Here is a 24,144-nt window from a genome sequence, read left to right on the forward strand (position 1 = left end):
GGTATCTGGTGCCTTTTTTATATATATAGTTTTGGTGCCCCTGCAACTCTTGTGGGGCACCCAGCACACCAAGGTTTTTAGGGCTTCACAGAAGCCCAAACCAAAATGGCCTGGTAATTTCTCTGCAAGGTTAACACAACTCTGTGTATGAGAGTGCGGGGTCGTCAGCCACTCCCTTGGTGCAGTAGTGACTAGGGGCCTCCTCAATGTCCCACTCTTCCCATTGCCCCACACATGAGCACAGTCAACACCACTGTACTCCTGGGACCTTGGCGGTCCCAGAAGCAGAATGAAGAATCACACTGGTGCTCACATATGCCTTGAATCTTTCACTGGAGACTGCCAAGGTCCTTCATCCTCAGAGTGGGGCAGCACTTGTTATTTTCTGCACCAGTCCCCGATGAGTTGGGGACCCCTGGGAAAAATTCTAAATAAAAAAAGAGAGGGTGTCCATGTCCACTACCCCCCCCCCCCCCCCCCCACAAGTCATCTTCCTCACTAGTCTGCCCTGGGGACGTTTAGAAACATCAGAAGAAGGAAGCACATGCTCCCCTCTGGCAACTCTCTCACACTTTCGTCGTTGGGGTGATTGAGCTCCCACGGTCAGCTTATTGCAAATGAAGGAGTATGCAATGCAAGCTTGATCTTAGCTAGCCCCTCAGGAAGACTAAGATTCTTCCTTTATTTCCTCTGGTTCTCGTTGTAGCTCAGCGTTATCCACTGGGGTCATATATTTCAGGCCTCCTGGCCTCTAAACTTTGCAATCATTGTGGAGATTTATTATTACTGATTTCTCTTCCCACACAGGACCTGTCTCCTGTCTGGGCACCTGGCACTTCTCCTGAGGCCATGGTCTTCTCAGCAGCACCCTCAGGATGCCTAAGGCTAGGTACCCCTCTTTCTCCACTCCCCATGTCCCACACCTTCCTAGCCACATGCAGGACACTTGTGTGTTAGGGGTCTCCTCCTTTTGCAGGTTACCCACCTGCACTGCCAGTGCACAGATTAGGATACCCTCCAGGCCCTTCCCACCCCCCAGCGGTTCCATCTCTCAACTGTCCTCCAGAGGATGTGGGGGGCAGCATAACTTCTCTGTCAAGACCTGGAAACATCCAGGTCTGCAGGGTACTCAACCCACGCTCCCTAGGGTTTCAATTAAGTGTTTCTATTTTATACCACATTCTAAAAAACATTCTCCAATATTTGGTAATAAAGTAAATGAACAACAAATATTCAAAATGAGTTCCTGAAATTCATGTATTATGAATTGTGTTTTCACTCAATTTAAAGTTTTTGAAACATACTTCGCATATCAAAGTAAATCATTTACATTACAATCATGTAAAATTATGTAAACCAAAACATTAAAAAACCCAATGCATTTCGGGTTCTGAGTGAACCCTTCGTCAGGGGTTAATTAGTCGATATCTTCTTTACTTGAAGTTCCTCAATTCTGGCACCGTAAATGTGAAACATAAATATCTAAGACATGTGTAATGCACTTGAAAGTTAATCATGCCATTACCAACCATAAATTACAATACACACCCATACATTGCAATTAATACATCCAATAACATTGAATAATTGATGGGAAATATACATAAATTCAATGAGAACTGGCACTTCCATTAAGTCTGAGCACTGATCCAGAATATGTCCAGACAAACAAATTAAATTTCTAAATTGCGTGTATTAGGTTGCAATATGAGTCTGTTTGGACCCTTAGGTGAACATGCAATAATTTTTGTCGTGGATATCTGTATGATGGTAATTTATAAGTATCACTCACTAAGGGAGAGATCCATTCAGAACTTCGAGTGTTGCGCGTGATCGTCTTAAAATCCTCCTCACTCTAACGAAAAAATATATATGGGCGAAAGTAAATTCAGCGGTTAAAATTAACCGTTTACAAAGATATACAATAATATACCAAACCCCTTACCTATGTGTCTTAATATTCGCTCAGGAAAAAGTACTTCTGGCTTTTAATGATGCTCAGGTATTCAAAAATAAAGTTGATGTTCGTGCGCGGCCTAAAATGAAACATTGTATGAGTATCGAACGATGTTAAACGTGATACTTATCGGCGTGCATATCGCCGTGTTGTACGCGAACTTACCCAAACGAAACTGAGTTCAAGCTACGGCGTCTACCTTTCTGTGCCTCCACGTGTGCTGCAAAGTGAAGGGAGAAAAACGAAGTAATCGAAACTCATGCTATTGGGTGCGTTTCTTGATATTTTAAGTAGTGATGCAAATTAAATACCTGAGATTTCTCCGCACTGAGTATTCAAACGCCGGTGCCTCCCATGTGACGACTTCCGGTGTATACATCCGGTTTAAGCCGCGAGTTGCTTTTAAAGAGACCCTAATCCTGAAGCGTTTTTTTAACTTTATGCATGCTTCATGAAAGTCGTGAACAACAGGATTTTTACGTTAGGAAGTCCCAGGTTTTTAATGATAATCAAACACTTCATAAAATTAAGTATGTATATGTTGAGAAAGTGGAGGATCGCATAACTCCCTGCTGTGTTGTTTCCCTACTCAGTTAATGTGCTTAATGAATTCAGTGTGGAGAAAGTTAAGGAAGTCAGAACCTTCAGTACCTCAACTGGCACTACAACTCAAATGCTAAGACAACTAGAATACACCATGCGTAGAGAAGTTAATCAACGCTTACATGCGACTACTTTAATCGAATACCACAAAGTCAAAAGAATTCCACGAGGACTCCGGATAGCATTGAAACCTATGCTTTTCAAATTTAATAAAGCCTTCTTGAATAAATGGTATGCAATCTTAAATAAGTGTTCGTTGGACCTCATTTTACTTATCAAAGAAGAATTATCTCATATTCTTGAAGATCTTAAGGAGGACATTTTCAAACTCACAGAGGAATTGTCAAGAACAATACCGGAAGAAGATTGGGGAAAGATTTTGGAGGATATCAACCACAAGCTAGATATTCACGCAAAAGAAGTACATGAGCGAAAGATCAGAAAATTTCGTAGGGACACCATAGACTATAAGTTGGATGAGGTCCATACGTGGGCGGAGGCCTACCGTCAAAAAAGATTTTTCGCCAACAATCCTAGACAAACATCGTCGGAAGAAAGTGTAGTAGGGGATGAAGATCTTACATTACAGAGACCTCCAGCACCACTGAACGTGGGACAAGCAAGTGGATCAACTGTAGAAGAAAGTTCAACAAGAACAGCAAAGCCGTCTTTTTTAGCGGAAGGCCCCACTTCCAATTTACCACCAGACAAACCAATGGAACAAAGAAGAGACGAACTAGGAGGGGAAAAAACGTAAAAAAAGCAACAGAGAGCGGAAGACCACAACACATAGTCAAACGGGTGACCTAGTAGTAAATATCTCCTCAAGAGTATTAACCACAGAAGAAATTAACATATTAAACAAAGGAACATCATTTGTGCCAACATATGTCTCAAATGGATTAGAGACCGAAATAGCTCTGTTCAAATTTTTGAGAAAGCTTCACTTGAAATGTTTTTTTTCAACAATTGAACAAGATGGAAAAACATCCACACAGGAAATTTTTAAACCCAAAAGTAAATTCATGTCCCCCACTTCTCATAAGACACTGGACAATTTTGAAATATTGGTTAAAAAGGATTTAGAGAAAATATCTTATGAAAAACCAAGATCAACAAGCCTCTCTGATAAAGAAAAAAGGATTCTAAACGATCTCAGACAAGATTCAGATATAACTTTCCAACCAGCTGACAAGGGCGGCGCCCTGGTTATGATGAATACCACTTTCTATGAGGAGAAAGATGAGGAGCACATAAATAATACGAACACGTACATTTGCTTGGATGAAGACCCAACAGATCAATTTTGTAAACTCTTGGGAGAAATCATATTGAGAGCGGCAGAAAAGGGACTCATTATTCTTAACACTAAGAAATACTTATCACCAAACAATCCACAGATACCTCACATATATATGTTACCAAAAATTCACAAACACCTCACCAACCCTCCATTTCGTCCCATCGTGGCAGGATGTGGATCGATTCATGAACCAATTGGACGTTTTATCGACCACCATATGCAACCTTTGGTACAATCCTGGATTCCATACATTAAAGATACCACTGATTGCATCTCCAAATTATCAGCTGTCAACCATGCAGTGCATGATGAAACTATTTTGGGTACTATAGACGTAGTAGCATTGTATACGTCCATCGCCCACATGGAAGGAATGGAAGCTATGGAATGGAGAATACTACACTCAGAAATTGATCAGGATCTAGGGGTACTATTACTTGAATTGTAACATTTCTCGTTGTACCACAGTTACTTTGTCTGGAAAAATAAATATTTTCTGCAGAGAAAGGGGACAACCATGGGATTCCCGGGGGCGCCCTCATACGCAAACACTTTCATGGCGCAATTTGAGGACACACACATATTGAAGAACCCCAAATGGAAAAGACATACACTTTTGTTTCTCAGATTTATAGATGACATTTTGATCATCTTTAATGGGAGCAGAGCAGAATTAGAGGAAGAAATATTGGAGATCAATTTAAAGAATCCCATGATAAAATTCACCCACAACATCCAAAGAGACCGAATACAGTTTCTAGACATCGAAATTTACAAAACATCTCAAGGATTAGCAACCACGATGTTTCCAAAAGGGACAGATGTGAACAATGCACTACATTATACCAGTGCTCACCCAAAAACATTGAAAGATCACCTACCAACATCCCAACTCATACGTATTAAAAGGATCTCATCGGATCCACAACATTGTGATAATTTAATCAAGGATCAAATACAGCGATATAAACAATGAGGATATCCAGACGAAGTATTAGATCGAGCAGAAACAAAGGTAGCATTACTGGATAGGTCAACTTTGTTGCAGAAACAACATAAACCACAAAAAGAACGCATGGTGTTCATCATGAAACAATCGACACAAGCATCAAAGATTAAGGGAATCATCAAACAATGATGGGACATTATAGCAAATGAACCAGATTTTGTCAATTTATTCACAGATACCCCCATTTTTGCTCACACACGTCCCAAAAACTTGAGAGAGTTGTTAACACATAAACAAAGACCCACCAAAACCAGATACAAAGGAATGAACAAGTGCTATAATTGTGGACAATGTGGGAACGTGATAGTGAGAGATACATTTGCGCATCCTAAGACTGGACAAAACATTTGATTGAAACACAGTGCAGACTGTAATACTACAGGTGTAATCTACGCAATTCGCTGTCCTTGTGGGCTAACATATGTTGGAAGAACATCCAGAAAGATAAAGACAAGAATTATAGAGCACAAAAGTACAATTCGTAACCAATATACATCTTCAAGTTTAGCTGCGCATTGGAAACATGCCTCACATAACATCCCGCAACTTAGATTTACAGTCCTTGAAATATTGAACCTACCAAAGGCAGAGATCACAACACCTTGCTATCCAGAAGAGAAACTTTTTGGATAAAACACTTGGGTACCATGAGTCCGGGAGGTCTCAATGACCAATATGAATTATTGTGCTTTCTTTAAATAATCAATTCTAGTCATGAACATGAGATGTTCATATATGAACATGCAACACTAAAAATTTGAAAAATTGCATTGTGTATATGAATAGCGTGTGGTTTTCAAAAAATGATGTCTAAAGAAATAGAACGCGTTGGGTTTGCTTCATTTTTTATTAAAAGGTACCGAGCTAATATCTTGATTTCACCAATCATGCATGGTTTTACTTTGCACAGAATTGGCACCCCGTTAACTTTCTCCTCACTGAATTCATTAACCACATTAACTGAGTAGAGAAACAACACCGAAGGGAGTTATGCGATCCTCCACTTTCTCAACATATACATACTTAATTTTACGAAGTGTTTGATTATCATTAAAAACCTGGCACTTCCTAACGTAAAAATCCTGTTGTTCACGACTTTCATGAAGCATGCATAAAGTTAAAAAAACGCTTCAGGATTAGGGTCTCTTAAAAAGCAACTCGCGGCTTAAACCGGATGTATACACCGGAAGTCGTCACATGGGAGGCACCGGCGTTTGAATACTCAGCGCGGAGAAATCTCAGGTATTTAATTTGCATCACTACTTAAAATATCAAGAAACGCACCCAATAGCATGAGTTTCGATTACTTCGTTTCTCTCCCTTCACTTTGTAGCATACGTGGAGGCACAGAAAGGTAGACGCCGTACCTTGAACTCAGTTTTGTTTGGGTAAGTTCGCGTACAACACGGCGATATGCACGCCGATAAGTATCACGTTTAACGTCGTTCGATACTCATACAATGTTTCATTTTAGGCAGCGCACAAACATCACCTTTATTTTTGAATACCTGAGCATCATTAAAAGCCAGAAGTACTTTTTCCTGAGCGAATATTAAGACACATAGGTAAGGGGTTTGGCATATTATTGTATATCTTTGTAAACGGTTAATTTTAACCGCTGAATTTACTTTCGCCCATATATATTTTTTCGTTAGAGTGAGGAGGATTTTAAGACGATCACGCGCAACACTCGAAGTTCTGAATGGATCTCTCCCTTAGTGAGTGATACTTATGAATTACCATCATACAGATATCCACGACAAAAATTATTGCATGTTCACCTAAGGGTCTAAACAGACTCATATAGCAACCTAATACATGCAATTTAGAAATTGAATTTGTTTGTCTGGACATATTCTGGATCAGTGCTCAGACTTAATGGAAGTGCCAGTTCTCATTGAATTTATGTATATTTCCCATCAATTATTCAATGTTATTGGAAGTATTAATTGCAATGTACGGGTGTGTATTGTAATTTATGGTTGGTAATGGCATGATTAACTTTCAAGTGCATTACACATGTCTTAGATATTTATGTTTCACATTTACAGTGCCAGAATTGAGGAACTTCAAGTAAAGAAGATATCGACTATTTAACCCCTGACGAAGGGTTCACTCAGAACCCGAAATGCATTGGGTTTTTTAATGTTTTGGTTTACATCATTTTACATGATTGTAATGTAAATGATTTACTTTGATATGCGAAGTATGTTTCTAAAACTTTAAATTGATTGAAAACACAATTCATAATACATGAATTTCAGTAATACCTTTTTGAAAATTTGTTGTTCATTTACTTTATTACCAAATATTGGAGAATGTTTTTTAGAATGTGGTGTAAAATAGAAACACATAATTGAAACCCTACGGACCGTGGGTTGAGTACCCTGCAGGCCTGGATGTTTCCAGGTCTTGACAGAGCAGTTTGATACAAAAGGGTTGTGGGCACAACCCACTGCAGGGAACTCCCTAAACTTTCCAAACATTTACAGATTATTGAACAAAACGTAATAGACAATTAAGGTGTGCGGTTTGCATTATTTCAGAGCAGCATAACTTGTCATGGAGAAACAAATCCTAGTCCCTGGATGCCAGCTGAAGAAAGAAGTCCTTGAATCTATTCTTTCAGCAGGGTTCTGTGTCTACTCTCTTACATCTGGGAATTTCTCTGGTGTCGCTTACCCCTGATTGCTTCAGCAGGCCCAGACTGTTCTCAAAAGTCACCCCTTTGTGCAGAGGTTTTTAAGTTGGGGTGGATAGTTCCAGAAGGTAGGCACATCTGCTCAAGCCTAGGGTGACACATCACTCACACCCTGCCTTAACCACCTTGCACAACATTTTGAGAATGTCCAAGATGGCGCTGTCAAATGGTCTGGGGAAACACCTTCTCTGAGAGTTTAAGCCCTACCTGTAACTGCCATGGCTCCCTTGTCCTATCCTCCAACATTTCAAAAGGCGGGCCCGCCTGTCACTGGATCCGAGATCTGGCTACCCTTCTTTGTTTATGTAGGGTCAAGTCTTCTCTGGTCAGGTGCATTGTGTAAAGTAATTAGCACATGTATATTCTGTCCCTCCTCCCTCTTCTCCCAGGAGCAGGCCTAATTACTGGCAAATGGTCATATTGTGTGGGAGGCCTTTGAGCGTCTAGCTTGCCAACAATGTAATTAACTTGCACCCCATCAGGGCGATTCAAAGGCCTACATCTAATTAAGAGTTGAGTCAGAAAAAATGAACATTTGTGAAGTGCCACAAGCGGTGCAATATGTGGAAATGAATGTTAGATATGGAGTCGGGATCTTGATTTACCACAATCTTTGTGCGGCAAGCAAGTCTCTAGACTTAACTATGGCAAAACTATAGTTTGGTGCAGATTTTGCCTCATGTATAATACAGTGAAGCACTCTGCATACTGTAAGGAAACGCTAGAGCTGAACATACTCGCACTATCAATGTCCATTCATATAATAAGGCTGTCCAGGTCAGCACCAAACCCTGAAGGCCACCATTTGTGACAGGTTACCACCAGTACGCAGACACTAGGGAGTAGTCTCACACGCTCAGCCCGCATATGTGTGCACATGCATGTACAACCAGCCCAGTGCCTCTTTCCCTAGCTGATCAGAAGCAGCCTTTATCTTAAAAGGAGGGCTCTGGTGGTTGGCACTCCTACTCCATTATAAGAGCGCTTACACTGAGTAAGACTACCAGTACTAAGATTCACTAACAGCAGAAGTCCATAAACCAAGGAGTCCAAAAAGTAAAAAATCCAGAAGGATTAAATAGAGCGGAATCAGTTTCTTACAGGGTACCCGTGTAATGTGGTCCAATATTGCCATCAAGGGGTTCTGGTGGCATCATAAACCACAAGTTCCAATGGCGAGTGGTTTGTAAACGTCCCCAATCAATCATCAATCAGTGGTTTATAAAGTGCTCTACTCACCCGCGAGGGTCTCAAGGCGCTGGGGGGGAGGGTGCAGCTCGGGTTAGTCGAAAAGCCAGGTCTTGAGGTCCTTCCTGAACGAGTAGAGGGCTCAGAACTCAGAGATGGCACTCTAGGACCACATCACTCAGGCCACTCATCATGTATTGTTATGCTGAGGGCCCGATTGAGAAAGAGCCTCTGCGGTAGTGGCTGAGTCTCTGCACTCGTGGCGGAATCTGCTCACTGACATTTTTCATTGCGGAGACTCCACCATGAGCGTGGTGCCTCCGCTACGGCTGCATTGGCTCTTTGTGAATCAAGGCCATGTGTGTTTATTTTGGGGTAGTTAGCTTTAAAAAGTTGTTTTATTTAAAGTGCAGTTAACAATGGGCATTGATTGGAATTAGATTGTTTACATTTTGCTGAAATTTCATGAATAAATTCTTGATCAAGCGAATGACAATGGTGAGGGACAGTCGATTCATGAGACTGTGACTGCAACAATTTACACAACATTTTTGATAAACAACATAATTGGCAAATTTAACAAAAATGTTGTTTCTCGCTCAAATTGTTAAAAATAATACTGCCAGGAAATATGTCACAAAAATTGCCCTTTTAGTTACGTAATTTACACAACCTTTGGACTTGATTTGAACTTCCATGCACTAACGCTCACAATGGAAATGGTAAAAAAAAGTAGGGGGTAATCACCATAGTTTAGTTATGATTCAGGTGCATTAATCCATTGTAAAGGCATTTTTTGGATTTGCCTATTATTTTATTTTCCGTGGACGTTTTTGCATAAAATCGAACAATCTAATAGCATAGCCAGCTAAAATCAGGCATGCCAAATGTCAAGGTGGGGGGAGGGAATGAGAGGGAGTTAAGGGGGTTGAGCAAAGAAATTTCCCATTTTAGCTCCCATTGGAATTTTTTCTCGCGCCTACAGCTAAAACTGCTGCATTGATTTATATCAAACTTATCATAAACGTATAACTTTACTCAGAAAATGTGTTTTTTTTTGGGTTTGGTAAAACTCTGTTGATTGGTTTTTTAAAAATACGCTGTTAAAAACGTGGTGAGTGGGTTTGAAAGAGTTAACACTTTTGCAGATATATACTGTTTAAAGTCATGATTCAGTCATTGGGGACTAATGTCAATCACATTCGAATTGTTTGACAAATATGATTGGCGGATGAAGAGTTTATAGATTTTTTTAGCCATCTTTAAAACCGTGAATAGATAACGCGTCATAGCGTATGTGCTGTAGGAATAACATTTCCACACAAGGAAGCAGGATGGGAATCATGACAGATCACTGGACTGAAGAGAGTGCTATGGTGGTACCAAAGTTGGAAACAATTGGAGTAACAGACCATGAAAAATAGAGAAAACTGGGCATGACTTGCAAATGATAACGCGATTGCAAGCTACAATTTCAGGTAGACTGGTGAGAAAAGAAATCGTGAATCAGATTGGATTTACGACTTTAAAAAAACTGAAGGCGCATGAGGCATAAAGAAAGAGAAGCAGTGAAAAAGACAGACGGGGGAATCCAAAGGCCATACATCGCAGGGTTGGGTGCCTGCAGCCAGTCCCCGCTGCACATGGACAAAAGATGTGTTCACTAAGCTGGTGTGGTGTCCAGCGTGGGTTGGACACTGGGCTGATGCAGGAGTGTTGGGTATAAAGTATTTTGTTTTGAAAAAAAACTTTCAACACAATAAAAAAAACACACAGTTAAATTCTGACTTGTGTTTCTGCCTCAAACGCGTACCACCACTGACATTCGCCCATTATGGTCTGCAATGCCCTCAACGCGTGCCATTAGTAGCAATGCACATCATGCTCAAACAGCCATTTGCCAATGGCACAGGAGAACAAGGATTTGCAAGGCAATAGGTCTCGCATTTATGCGAGTTTAAGCTATTGCACTGTAAACGACAAAGTCTTTTATCTGTATGTAAGGGGAAGCTTGGACTGCTGCTGCATAGGGTGCTGTTATTTTTCTGTACGTAAAGGGAAGCCTGCATTGATGTTGGATAGGGTGCTGTAATTCTTCTTTATTCAAGAAGCTTGCACTGTTGTTGCATAGGGTGAAACGCAAAACACACAAGATGATGGACGGAATGTTGCACAATGGCAAAACATTCACCCCCAGTCACAGATCTGGGTTTAATCCATCGTTATTTTGCTCACCAAGCCACCCCAGTTTAGACATGGCCATATGCAAATCAGTCTTGACAATGTGCCTCATGGGAACAGTCCAGCCCGAACTACCAAGCCATGTCTTTCCTAGACCGGAATCACGCATCCTAGGACCGGTTTCTGGCTATCAGCCGTCTTCAGCCAGGTGAGCTTGACTCCAGTAGCTTAATGAGCAAGGGACCCACGTCTGGGCATACCCTTCCCACATAGGGTGAAACGCCAAACACACAAGATAGGGTACTGTAATTTTTCTGTATGCAAAGGAAAGCTTGCATTGGTGCTGGAGGGGGTGCACATTTTTCAGTATGCAAGGGTAAGCTTGCTTTGATACTGCATAGGGTACTGCAATATGGCTGTGTAATGGGAAGCTTGCTGCTGCATAGGGTACGCTAATGCTCTGTGCGGTAGCGGAAGCTTGCATTGCCACTGCATAGGGTACTCTAATGCTTCTGTGCAGTAGGGTGGCTTGCATTGCTGCTGAATAGGGTGCTGTACTTTTTCAGTATGAGGGTTGAACTTTGCATTATTGTTGTACTGTGCTGCACCTGTTAAATACAAGAAAAACGTGCAGTACTGCAAGGTCTGTTCCGAGTGTCCGGGAAGCTTGTACTACTGATGCCCATATGATACCTGTTCTGCATGTATGCTGTCTGCACTATACTTGTTCACTGTGTGAGGAAAGCATGCACTCCCGAGAGCGATACGGTGTATCTTGGGTGTACGTGTGGGGGGAACGGTGCACGCATGGTGGTTGAGGGGGTTGCGTGTTTTCCTTGTGTCAGCGTCTGTCTTCCTCTCCTACAAAAAATAACCTACCTGTTCTGGGTGAGGGGTGCTTGAACTGATGCCTAAATGGCACAGGTTGTGGTTCAGGAGATTGCACTGTTGCTTCCTCTGGTGTACCTGTTTTGTATGTGAGAGAAGCTTGCACCTCTGCCGCCTACTCGATAAGGTTTGTGCGTGCGAGGCTTGCTTTCTTCACAAGCTGTACCTCTCCTGCTGCCTATGCAGTGCTCACTGTGTGTTTGGGAGGTCTGCATGGCTCCTGCTTGGACTGTACCATTTCAGTTCTTGAGGGGGGTACCTTGCAGAGATACCACACAGGTTGCGAATGCTCGGTGAGGGGAAGCTTGCACTCGAGTAGCCACTGCTATTCATTTGTTGTGTATTGGGAACACTTGCCCTATCCCTGAGTGTGCAGTGAAAGCTTGCACGGCTGATGTCCGTGTGTCCTACTGAAGCATGTTCAAATCATGTGACTACACAGCAGGCAAAAACATCCGATGCTTCTGGTTACAGTCGGGTAAGCTACATTTACTGCTTGTGGACAGTAGAGGACGGTCTACGCTCGGCGTTCACAGCTCCATCCTCTCTGAAGGGAAGCAGCCCGTACCCGACCAAGGCTTCCCGGCTGCCACTCCCAGGCCACGGACCGCCCTCTCTAACTTCGGTCCTCCGTGAACTGGTAAGGTGCGAAGATCCTCTAAGACGGTCCCAGAGCTCTGGGGCATTTCTATGTCCTGTTCTCGTGGCTGACCACCTTGTTCTGCCCGAGCATCCCCTTGGCTTACAGCGCCTACTTAAGTTAGATGGTTACACTTCTTTTTATTTATTTTTAGGATACAGCTTGTTTGCAGCATGTTAAGGCACTGGGAAGTCCATGCGGGATGAGGCCTAGACTGTCAGCCCACACAGCCAGCCTATTTTTGTCCAGGATTGTAGAGTCTTCTAATGGCGGTTGTCAGGTTTAAATTGCATTCATATAGCGCTTACTACCCCTGACGAGGTGCCAAAAGCCTGCTAAAATCCCACCTTGCGTCCAGCACTTCCACTCTAGGTGTTCACTGCGAGTCTGTCCATGCTACAGCGGATGCCTTTCCAAGAGTGTCCTTATGCTTCAAGGTTTATGCAAAAACGCTCCTATTCCCTAGTACTAGGAGGCGCTATATAAAAACTGTGAACAAATAAATACATTAAACAAGAAGACAGACTATAAATTTGAATTTAAGACGCAGGAAAAGTATGTTAAAATGAACAAAGTGGGTAAGTAAAATATAAATAAAGCAACATGCAGGAATTACTCAAAACCGTGACTTGAAGAAATGGTTTACAACCTCTCTTTCCTTCTTTCATTTAGTTGCTTCCCTGTGAAATGGATCCGAAAAAGAACAAGCCAGCGAGTGGTGCGCACGTGGGCGCCACAGCAAGACATCTGGTTTCAATTATCGCGCCCATCATCGCGCCCATGTCTGGGCACGATAATTGAAACCACATGGAGGCGGTGCGGGTAACCGACACCAATAGGCCATGGGCCTAGAAATGTGCCCGCCTTTGGCCAATTGCGTGCTGTCTTTGTTAAAAAGATGCACTCAAAGGCCAATAGCCTGGGGCAAAAGTAAAAGCAAACACCCAGCGTATGCGAGCATCCGAAGCGATTTCTGAAAGCCCCTACATGAAGTCTCGCTGTGCGAGCAACGCTGCGCACTGCAACGCTAGGCACAAGACCTTAAAAGGGAGTCTATCAAGAGTAAAACATGATGGATGATGTTAGATATAGCATGATTGTGTGCGCCACAAACAATAATTGGTGAATTTCTGTGGTTTTATGTGTATAAACCAGAGCCTTAAGTCAGTTTTAACGATGCTTTGTCAGTGAATTTAAAGGTTTTTCTCATAATATACTTTATTTACAAGCCTCGCTGTGTACGACACAGACCAGGGCTTAAAAATATATACATCTCTGCACCAAAATTAGCAAATTATAAACGATCTGTGTTTTGTAAAACACTTTTACAGTGGAATTCATTTTTGCCGAGCATGGGATTATTGTTTGCAGGTAAGAGGTAGTAGGAAAATATATTTCCCAAGACCATGTAATTTGGTGAAATATGGAAACTGGGATGAAAACTGAGACCTTCTGGTTCCACTGACAACTCAGCCCCTTTCACAACAGTGTTGCAAATCAGTTACCAAAATGTGTGTGTGAGAGGTGGAGAGAAGAAGCATGTCCTGGGCCTGTCAGCACAGTAAGGATATTTTGGGTGACTCTCACAGTACAGTGTGGCAAGATGTTGTCTCTTGTGAATGCTTGGTAAAAGATAAACTAATAATCTCTTTTTGAAACAAGCTTTGCATCTTATGAGTAAGAACGTATTTAATTAAGCCTGCATCGTGAGGCTCATTTGTGGAATTTCGCTCTTGACAAAAAAAAGTCAGCTGTTCCCTGAAGTTGCCCAATGCTGAGCACAAGCTAGATTCACACATTCCTGCAGCCAGATGGCCCTCCCAACATTGATTTGCGACAATTTCTACTGATAGGCAGTGAGGTGTCCTCTGTTTGTTAAAGCCCCGAGGAAGTCTTTTGGTATTGTCCTATAGACGAAACACGTGTTGGCTGTTGGCTGTTGGCTGTGTCGTCAAAGAATTTAATTGTGTACAAAGAAGTCTTTTTGAGAGCACAAGATATGAGAATAAAGATCATGGACTAACTTTTGATGTTAATATTGTACATGGACCAACGATTTGAAATCTGATTATATAACAAAAATATTTTGCATTGCTCAGGGAACTATTCTCTTCTCCTTGATTTAAGACATCTGAGAGAAGGATTTTTGTTCTGCTGCTGGCACATAAGGGTCAACATGGACTTAAAATGGTGCTGGTTGACTACGTCATTTCCTTGTTTCACTCTTGGCACGTTGGACAGAGGACAGAGCATGTCACCCAAACCAACAGAGTTAAGCGAGCCCTGCTCCTGCTCCTAGGTGTTTATCGGGGAGTTCCCAGTGCTGTGAGAACCCTTTCTTTCAGCTTTTATGTGTTTTAAAGGCCTGATGACCAGTGGGGCTTTTGATCCCTGCAGGGTTTTCACATTGAGTGGTATTATAAACTGTGCAGCATATTCCTCATACCGTACAATTTCTCCAAGGCCAGTGTTGGCAGGCCAAACCTGTTAAAATTGAGCAGGTGAAAAGATGTGGTAACCTCTGGTACATAAGAAATGTGTACAAAAAAACACTTTTTTGCATGTAATTCTTGCAGTATGGAGTCAGGATAAATGCCCGCACGGCATATGCGCTGTCACCTAAGTGAGAAAGGAAGTGCCATTAATAACAGTCACCAACACATTCATCCAAGGTATACATCAGGGTGTGTCACATTGATTTACCTAGCAGGTATCCTTCTCTAAATTCACCCCCAGCCAGGCGTATGCAGATCCCACTGTTCCTGAATATGTAGGAGTCATGGGTGCTCCCTGTAAATTTGGCCACAATGTCAGTGATGATGTGGTCCGCATCGCATATCGAATAAACAAAGTAGAATCCACTCAGAGTGGTGGTGATCCCTAAAGTGATGGGGAACACACAGTGTTGTTTAAATGCCCCTCACACACCAACAGGCCCCTTGGTGTCATGCTTCATCATCGGGGCCTTCGCACCCCTCTACGGGATGCGGCGTGCTACGACTCGCGACTACGCAGGAGCACTAAGTAGTGACCTATGTGAGGGGGTGTGTTTATTAAAGGAGTGAGTGAGGTGTTAGGGTATTACAACCGCCTCAAAGTGACACTTTGAGGCGGTTGTAATACCCTAACATGTATTTTTACAACCCCACTTTGCACTTCTTTTACTAATACCAGCCGAGGATTTAATAAAATTATTTTTTACCTACGTGCCAGGTATTTTTTAACCACTCACTTTCACCTCACCTCACTCACTCCTTTAATAAACACACCCCCTCACATAGGTCACTACTTAGTGCTCCTGCGTAGTCGCGAGTCGTAGCACGCCGCATCCCGCAGAGGGGTGCGAAGGCCCCGATGATGAAGCATGACACCAAGGGGCCTGTTGGTGTGTGAGGGGCATTTAAACAACACTGTGTGTTCCCCATCACTTTAGGGATCACCACCACTCTGAGTGGATTCTACTTTGTTTATTCGCATGACCAGGGAGACTGAATCCACTGACTCTCTCTCTCCCCCTTCTGTTTGCAACCGCATCGCATATCACCTGCACGTTGATGGAATGTGTAGATTTGCGTTCCAGTATATGTACTCTGTAGCTGCAGGTGGGCAGATTGGTATGAGGCTCGAACCCTGGTCTCCAGCACCAAAGTTGGTAGTCTAGCCGACGGACAAACATGAGCAGGGCACAAGTCCTAAAAAAAGAAGATGGGGGGTCGCTGACGTCACAACAGGAAGTGACGTCACGAAAAGCGGCTTGCCCCATCAGACTCATTGCCTCCCCTCGGTCACCCCTTAGATGCAATTGCATCAGAGAAGCTAGCCCGTGAGCAGTGTTCTGAATGGGCTCCGATCTCGCCCCAGAGAGGCTGAATAATGAATGTGTGGCTCCATTGGCTCCAGTTATCGAGCTCCCCGTAAACTAAGTGGGGGGACGCCGTCCACCCGCGTGGTACCCCGACTCGAGCCCTGAACATGAGTCCTCTCGGCCACAGACCCTGAAGATTAACTACTATCTATGTCCTCAGGTTAATTAGTGTTAGCAGATTCACTATAGCCTTCTTGGAGACCACATGAAAAGGGAAAATGGATCCCTTCCCCACCAAAGCACCTTGTTAATGTATGGAATATGGTGCTGAGGGGTGCACAACTATGACATCCGAGGACTTGCTCTCCTTGATGACCTTAACTTTCCCAAATTTATTCCTGCATCACTTTTCGATCTTTATGGTTTTTGCGCAAGGAGAGTATCCATCATCATGTAATCCCATGATTTAATCAAGTGCACCACCCAGAAAAAAATAATAATCCCAACACCAGAGGGTTAAGGGGCAGTGGGTGCATGGCCTATTCTGGTACCTCAATGGTAAACCTAAAAAATGAAAACTAAATTTCTGGCCTGGACTGCTCTGCCTTGAAGTTCACCATTATTTAGCTGTCGCCCACAAATTGTGCTGCCCTAGTGATAACATACAGACACTTAGGAAAACTTTAAACTGGCTGACTTAGAAATGGAGAGAAACTTTTATGACACTTATTGGTGCTCTAGTGAAACGGAGCTCAGTAGCAAGTCGAGGCTAGTCCAAAGAGGGAGTGACAGGGTGAGGATTGGTAGTTTTTGCAATGATGACACTTCCTCGAAAGGCTAATGAGCATGAAGCATGCATTTTTAAAGAGACAAATGTCTATATCAAAAATGCATCTTGTTCTCTCATATACTGAATTGGAACAAATAATGTTTTGAGATTCATAATACTTAAATTTACTTGATTGCTCAGAATTACGTTCGAACAAATCATATGCTTCCTGCTTAGAATTGGCAGTATGAATGCATTAAAGGTGCCCCAGTCCTAATGAGAAGTGATGGTTCAGCCTATTAAAAGGTTCAGGGTCTTCTGAAAAATTACTACATTATCAATTCAATGAATGTCATTAAGCTGAATATTGCTGTTACTGTCAATTATAAGGCTATGGAGCCTGCTGAAAAGTGCCTGTGCTTTCCATTAAAATATTCCAGGCCTGCTGACAAGTACTGGTACTGCCCCAGTGAGACTATGGCAGCCTGCTGATCAGGGCATTGTGAACATTACTGGTCACACATGCTTATCCCTCCTTTTGCTTTGACGCTCCTGCCGCTTGATACGCGCCTTGTGGCGGCGCTCGCGCCCAGCCATCCGCCACCCGTTGTGCCTGGATGGATGCTCTTGGACAGTCCCTCACGGTTTGGACAGCCGACTTTTCAAGCTGGTGTACTCCATGGATCTGCTGCTCGCAACAGATCTGCAGCGTGTGGGTTTCGTTTTGGGGGCGGCCTCGTTGAATCCTGGTCGAGACTGTGGTGGATTCCTGGTGCTCTTGTTGCGCAGTTTGAGAGATTGTGAGAGAAGTCACCCCTGATTATTTGGCTCCTGGTTCCTGACTCCAGGTCACAGCTGTCCTCATCTGTTTGGCGAGCGGGATGGGTCCCCTGGTAAATGCGCAGGCTAGTCGCCTTAAAAGTGAGCGGATCGTTTTTGGAAACACCTTGAGGTATTTGGCCTCTTAGGGTGGTGGCAGCGGCTTCACAGTTTGGTCATTGTGTGCTAGAGGAGGAGGTAAGTGGTGAGCACCTAAGAAGTAAAGATATATTCTGCTTTAAATTATTTTTGTTGCTATGAGACAACCAGGGTCTTTTATAGGAATATTTAGGCGAATTGTGTGGTGTGTGTAGGGATGACTCCCTAAAAGGAAAGAGGAGCAAAGCTGCAGGCTCCCACTGAGATTATATAAGAAGCAGGGTGCGTGAGGGTGCCTGCAGTTGATATATGAGGCTCCTTTGGATTGGAGAATCATTCAAGTTTCCTCGCGGGCAAACATCTTAAGAAAATAGTGTCTCAGGATTCAGCAAATGCTTGCCCGATAGCCACCCCACCTCAGTTTGTCAACTGGAGGTGCTGGACATCTAGGAGAGGGAGGGCCTGGACATGGTTGAAGATATTGAGATGATCCACCCGTCTATCTTTTTCCCCGTTTGTTCTGCCCTTCAGAGCCGGCCTGTGCGGGCTCTGAGGATGGGTTTGGAGCAGTGGGGGGAAGGGAGAGAGATAGAGAAACAGAGAAACACCTGAGGCTGGTAGGGGTATGCCCAGGGGAGTGACAGCCACAAATATTGATTGTGCAAGTCAGACTTTACAAGGGTGGGGGAATCAAGGCAATCTGGCTTTGTCTACTGTGAACATAGACTCCTCCTTGTCTGGCTCCTTCCCGATGCTGGGCGTTCTCCTACTAATGCAAAATATACTGCATGGCTTGTTGGAATCATCGCTTACAACAAACGAGTCTCTGAGATTGGAGGCCCATATTTTAAAGGAGATCCTTTGTGAGTTAAAGCCAATTAACTTTTGTATGCCTTCACATATAAGACCGGTGCTCCCTCAAAACTCTGAGTCCAGAGAGGATGTGCCTGAGTGTGGGGCGGAGCGGGGTAGTACCTTAGTGTACATGTCTAAAAGGCGAATATTGGTGAAAAGATACTATTATGAGTGGGTTGGGAACTGACACCTTCAACTTTTGAAAGTAAGGAAAAACATACGAAGGGTAAAATGTTCTAGAAATTTCCCTCAGGAGGTCAGGAAATCTCGCATTGCCAAAATTTGACTAAGTATTCCAAAATAGAAGTGAAGCAAGGAAGATGCAGAAGAGGAAATAAAGGGGGAAGGGAACCAATGAAGGAAATAAGGTACAGGAAGAGAAGTCTACGTGCAAAGACCCCAGCGGTCTATGTAACATTAAGTGGTTAAAAAAATTGAGAGGAGCAGGGAGTATGGTTTGTGGGTCTTGCAGAAATATATCTCCGTGCGTAGTGGACAGCTCTAAGCATATAAATCCCCTAAACAACACAATGGCTACTCAAGTTGAACATGATCCTGAACAGGAAAAATTATATGCCCCTTATAGGGACCATAGAGCAAAGTGTGTGTATTTGGACGTCATACATAAAGGGGAAAAGGCAAATAAATGGAAACCCCTGAATAGGTCTAATTAGTTTAAGTTTTTCTCATCTTGTGAGACATTGGAGGTGGGTAACACAAGAGACATAGACCAATTGGCTTACAGGGAATCCTTAACTGGGAGGAAAGTTACAAAAGTTAGATTTACCTCTTTGGTATTTTCTGATCTGGTATTAGAAGCTGGAGGCGAACTTAAGGAAACTGCGTTGCGAATATTGCCTGAAGTGCAGGTTGTGGCCTCTCACTCTCAGATGCCTCTACTAGGAAACCACACTGGCCTCAATTTGGAACAAGTATAGTAGGTAATTGGAGTGGAAAGCTTTTCGCCCCCACCTCGTTTGGTGGGATACAAGTAAGGTAGCCTAGAGGTAACAGTCGCCGCCCATGCAAGAGATAGAGTCATATACTCACTCCCACTTCACAATAGATTTACACGACTAAGCCTTGATCGGAAGAGCTTATGTTTATGGGGGGGGGGGGGAGCAGGTGGAATAGGCTGGATGTTTACTCCTGGAACCTGCATAGGTTGGAACATTTGATTAGAACAATAGACCTTACAAAAATTTGGGAGGAGAATACGTTTTCAGGAGACCTGGCTGGCAGGAGAGTTAACAAATTTAAGTGGAGTCAGACGGTTCACAAACAGGCATCGAAAGTGGGGTTAGGATGCTTAAAAGGAGGGTTGCTGACATCAAGTTCAATGAAATGTATAAAAGGAGCAAGTATCATTCAGATAAATAGGAATTGGCTTCTGATTTACCACTTAAACTTGTATGATGGTATCACTCAACTAACAGTTTCATAATTGCAAATGTCTATGTAAACCAAGGTGAGGCACAGAAGGAGTTATGGCAACTGTTTCTAAGGGACCTGGCATCTTTGACAGAGATTTCAGAAGCCCAACCTATTCTTTTGATGGGGCACTTTAATCTCCACTTGTCGCCAGTCCAGGAAGTGGCCTATTGTAGTGAGATGATCTTATGCAACAGTGCCAAGGTGCGCCCAGTCAAAGTATGACCTCAAACTAATGAAGTTCATCTCTGCTTTAGGAATTGTATGCATAAGTGGCTACTTTAAGGAAGATACTCCGGCAGCCCAAACTTTAATGGATGGTAATCAGAGCTGCCCCATTGATTACATGTATATACAGGCATGGTATTTTTAAGCTTTTAAAGGTTTTGAGGTGGTTGGAATCAAGGGCAATGATAATTCAGGCTTAAATTGTCTCTTTTTTCTGTACCTCGACAAAGGCACATGGTGATCCAGATGCAAGTGTCCTTTCCAAAACGCTTGACCACTAGAACTGATGACAAATACATCTCGCACCTAATACAATATCAAGTGACTAAAGACATTAGACCGGGTGGGGAGCCTGGTATCAATGTTTTGGATTGGTATTCTCAGATTATTGCAGAGCTAGTTAAATGCTTGACTCCCATGGTTAGGAAGTGTAATCTTGAGGCTAAAAAAAATGAAACTCCAAGTTGGTCATTGTAGGAAAGTGCCTCATTTGAACATGGTTAGCCCCCACTTCTTGCCTGGAAAATGATGCAATTTCGACTGGAAGTGCACAGGGACCCTTCCAACCGCGTCCCCTGTCCCAGAGGCTCTTTCCCTAAAATGTACCTTTTGTTTCCCAATTGGCACAACTTCAGAAACCCCTTATAAGTCCCTAGTAAATGGTACCCCTGGTATCTAAGGCATTGGCACTGAAGAGGGACACCAAGGGTAGCAGCATGAATTGTGCCACCCTAGGGTCCCCTCACCAAGGCCAAGCACACTGCCATTGCAGACTGCGTGCCTTGGTGCAGATAAAACTGAATAGTCGACATAGCACACATCCCTGTGTACCATGCCCACAGACACTGCATTGGATATAGGTAAGCTACCCCTCTAGCAAGCCTTAGCCCTAAGTCAGGGTGCACTATATTTCCTGTGAGGACATATCTGCATGAGCAGATATACCCCTGCAATATCCATGTTGATTCTTGGATATTGTAAGTAAGTAGGGAAGCCATAGAGAGTACATGGGCTGTATACTCATCATTACAATTTCCCCAGCTCCTTGATGGCTTCACTTTATTATGGGTGTTTGATCCCAAACATCTTGTCTTAATAAACCTGCACTGATTCCAGTGTCATTTTAATTAATGATTTCACCCAGAGGGCCCTTTTAGAGGAGTCTCCTGAAAGCTACTGACTTCTAGTGCATTTCTGACTGGTCTCCACCAGCCTGCCACTACTGGACATGTTTCTGGACCCATGGGTGAGAGACTCTACTCTCAGGAGCCAGAAACAATGCCTGCCCTGGGTGGAGGTGCTTCACACCTCCTCCAGGCAGGAACACCTTGCCAGGGCCGGAATCTTCAATTGTGATGCTGCCTTTGATCTACGACCGATGCCACTCCTGCTAGCAGCAGATGGCAACCCGCCTGCCTAGACGCCACTTTCGGCAGGAAGACAGACAGGAAAACTAGTTAGATGAGGAGGAGGGTCCTCATCCAACCTGCACCACCCCTAATGCATGCCAGGTGATGTGGACCCCCAGCTTACTTTCCAACATCTTGAAGATGGGGAAAAAACTTGTTAGGGTCATGCCCACCCCCCACATGGTGTGAGCATTTAGAGGGTGTAGTCACCCTAACGGTAGGTAGCCCATTGGCTACTACCTGGCACACCCATGTAATGCTCCTACATTGAGAATTTAGTAAGCCTGGGAGGACTTTGAAGTGACAAAAAAACTCTGGCAAGCTTCGCTGAGTTTCGCCAGCGGCAGAGTGGGTTACCTCACATCATTTGCACTGATTTTTAGTGCTGTGCGTTTGTCCCGTGCCATAAAATCAGCCCGAACAGCATCTTTCACAGTCCAAGAGTGCGCTGCTTCTTTGTGCCGCTGGAGTAGAAGTTCTACTCAAGTGGCAGCTTCCTCAATACGAACTGAAGTTTTCTCAACGCAAGCAGTAGCGACCATCCGCGACAGCCCGCATTGAGAAATCTCACAGGGAAAAGGTCTCGCTTTGGATTTTCCTGACTTGCCAACTTACTGTTGGTGAGCGAGGAAAAAACTCTGCTCCGCGGAACCCCACAAGCTCTGCAGAGTGCGAAAAGCTCTGCAAACTCTGTGAACTGAGGGAGTTCAACACCCAGGCTTCGTATTTAGGTGGCCCCCAGGGGCCTTGACTTTCAGAGTTGATGGACAAAAGAAGACCAAGGAAAAAGAAGAGCGCCTGACCCAGAGAACAGAGAGCCTGGATGGAATTTTGGTATGAAACTCTGACTGCACCTCAAAGACACGACAGTCACTGAACACTGTCTCGTCCTGCCACTGAGAGACCTCTACAAAGCCCAGGGGCACTCCAGCACTTTGCTAAATTGCCTACGAACTCCCTTGGAGTAGAAGAGCTACTTCCCTGCATCGCAGGCACTGAAACCGCAGAGTTCAAACTCTCGACTTGCAGCTCTCGGCCCGCCAAGGCTGCAACAGCCCAGGAGCAGTTACTGCATTTCTGAAGGATCAACTCTGCCTCCTCACAAAGTCGGGAGGCATCAGGTTCTTCCAGAGCCAAGCAGCACCAACCCCGGGGTTCCAGACACCCTGCAACCCAAGACCGACTACAAGAGTCTAAGCCGGACTCCAATGGCCTGCAGACCAAGCACCCACTGAGAGACATCAGTGGCCCTGAGACTCACTCATTCAGTGGCCCAGCCATCCTGCACCAGCCCCGCTAAGGTATTTGCCCCTGACCACGAGGTGCACTTTGCTTACCATGGCTTGGATCATATATTTGCTCTGCACCCAGCACCACCGGCTGGAGCATCTCCGAAACAGTTATGCTCCCATGGTTCCCAGGTCCCCGCATCCTCTGCACTAATTTGTGTGCCTCATACTTGCCCACAAGTCTCACCGTGCAGCCTGTTTTTAGGTGGCCTCCCCTTCTTCAAAGCACACCAGCTACTTACTCTCCCAGCCACTGCTCACGGCCAAATCCGGGACACTCCTGAGAAACTGCTGCTAAAACTTTGGACCCTGGCTCCCTAACATTCGAATTCTGGAAGGTGAAGTCCTACTGCACTTTGATTTATTGCATTCTATGTTTTTCTCCATAGGATAACATTGTGCGTAGTTGTGCACAGCTGTATATTGCTTGTTCTTACCTTATATATTACATGCTTATCTGTAACTGAAGTTCTTGGTTCAAAATATATATAAATAGACTTGTAATTTTTCTATAAATCCATCTCAACTGCATTCTTGAGTGTATGTTTCATTTATGGCCTCTGTGAGAACAACAAATGCTTAGCACTACCCTCTGATAAGCCTACCTGTTCGACCACAATACCACTACTTTTGCCTCTGTAAACCAATAAGGGTCGCTCTGACCTATTTGCTCAGTGTACCCCGTTCTGGTACACTATATAGAGAGGTGGGTTTCCTACAGTCATCTATACAGCCTTGGATCGATAAGTAATGTTTAGGTCAGAAAAAGAGGCTGATGAAAGCAAGTTCTAAGAAGTGTTTCCCAGAGGGTTCTAGGGAAGGAGAAAGATATAATATTATAAAGAAGTATACAGCGCTGATTAGAGCAAAAAAACAAGCTTATTACAGGGCAAACTGGGATACGTTAAAACCCTTCTTGTTAAAGACATGAATACATTTTGGAAGTTAGTCTAAAGAGGGTGCAGTAAGT

General features: G+C 43.7%; 1 protein-coding gene across 3 annotated transcripts in view; it reads right to left on the minus strand.

Moving 5' to 3' along the window:
- The window catches only part of TSPAN4 (tetraspanin 4), a 2,988,612-nt gene that overhangs the window by 1,819,199 nt on the left and 1,145,269 nt on the right, over window positions 1–24,144 (minus strand). The gene's annotated exons all lie outside the window — the stretch shown is intronic.

This window comes from Lissotriton helveticus, chromosome 3_1, assembly GCF_964261635.1.
Source record: "Lissotriton helveticus chromosome 3_1, aLisHel1.1, whole genome shotgun sequence".
NCBI classification, from domain to species: Eukaryota; Metazoa; Chordata; class Amphibia; order Caudata; family Salamandridae; genus Lissotriton; species Lissotriton helveticus.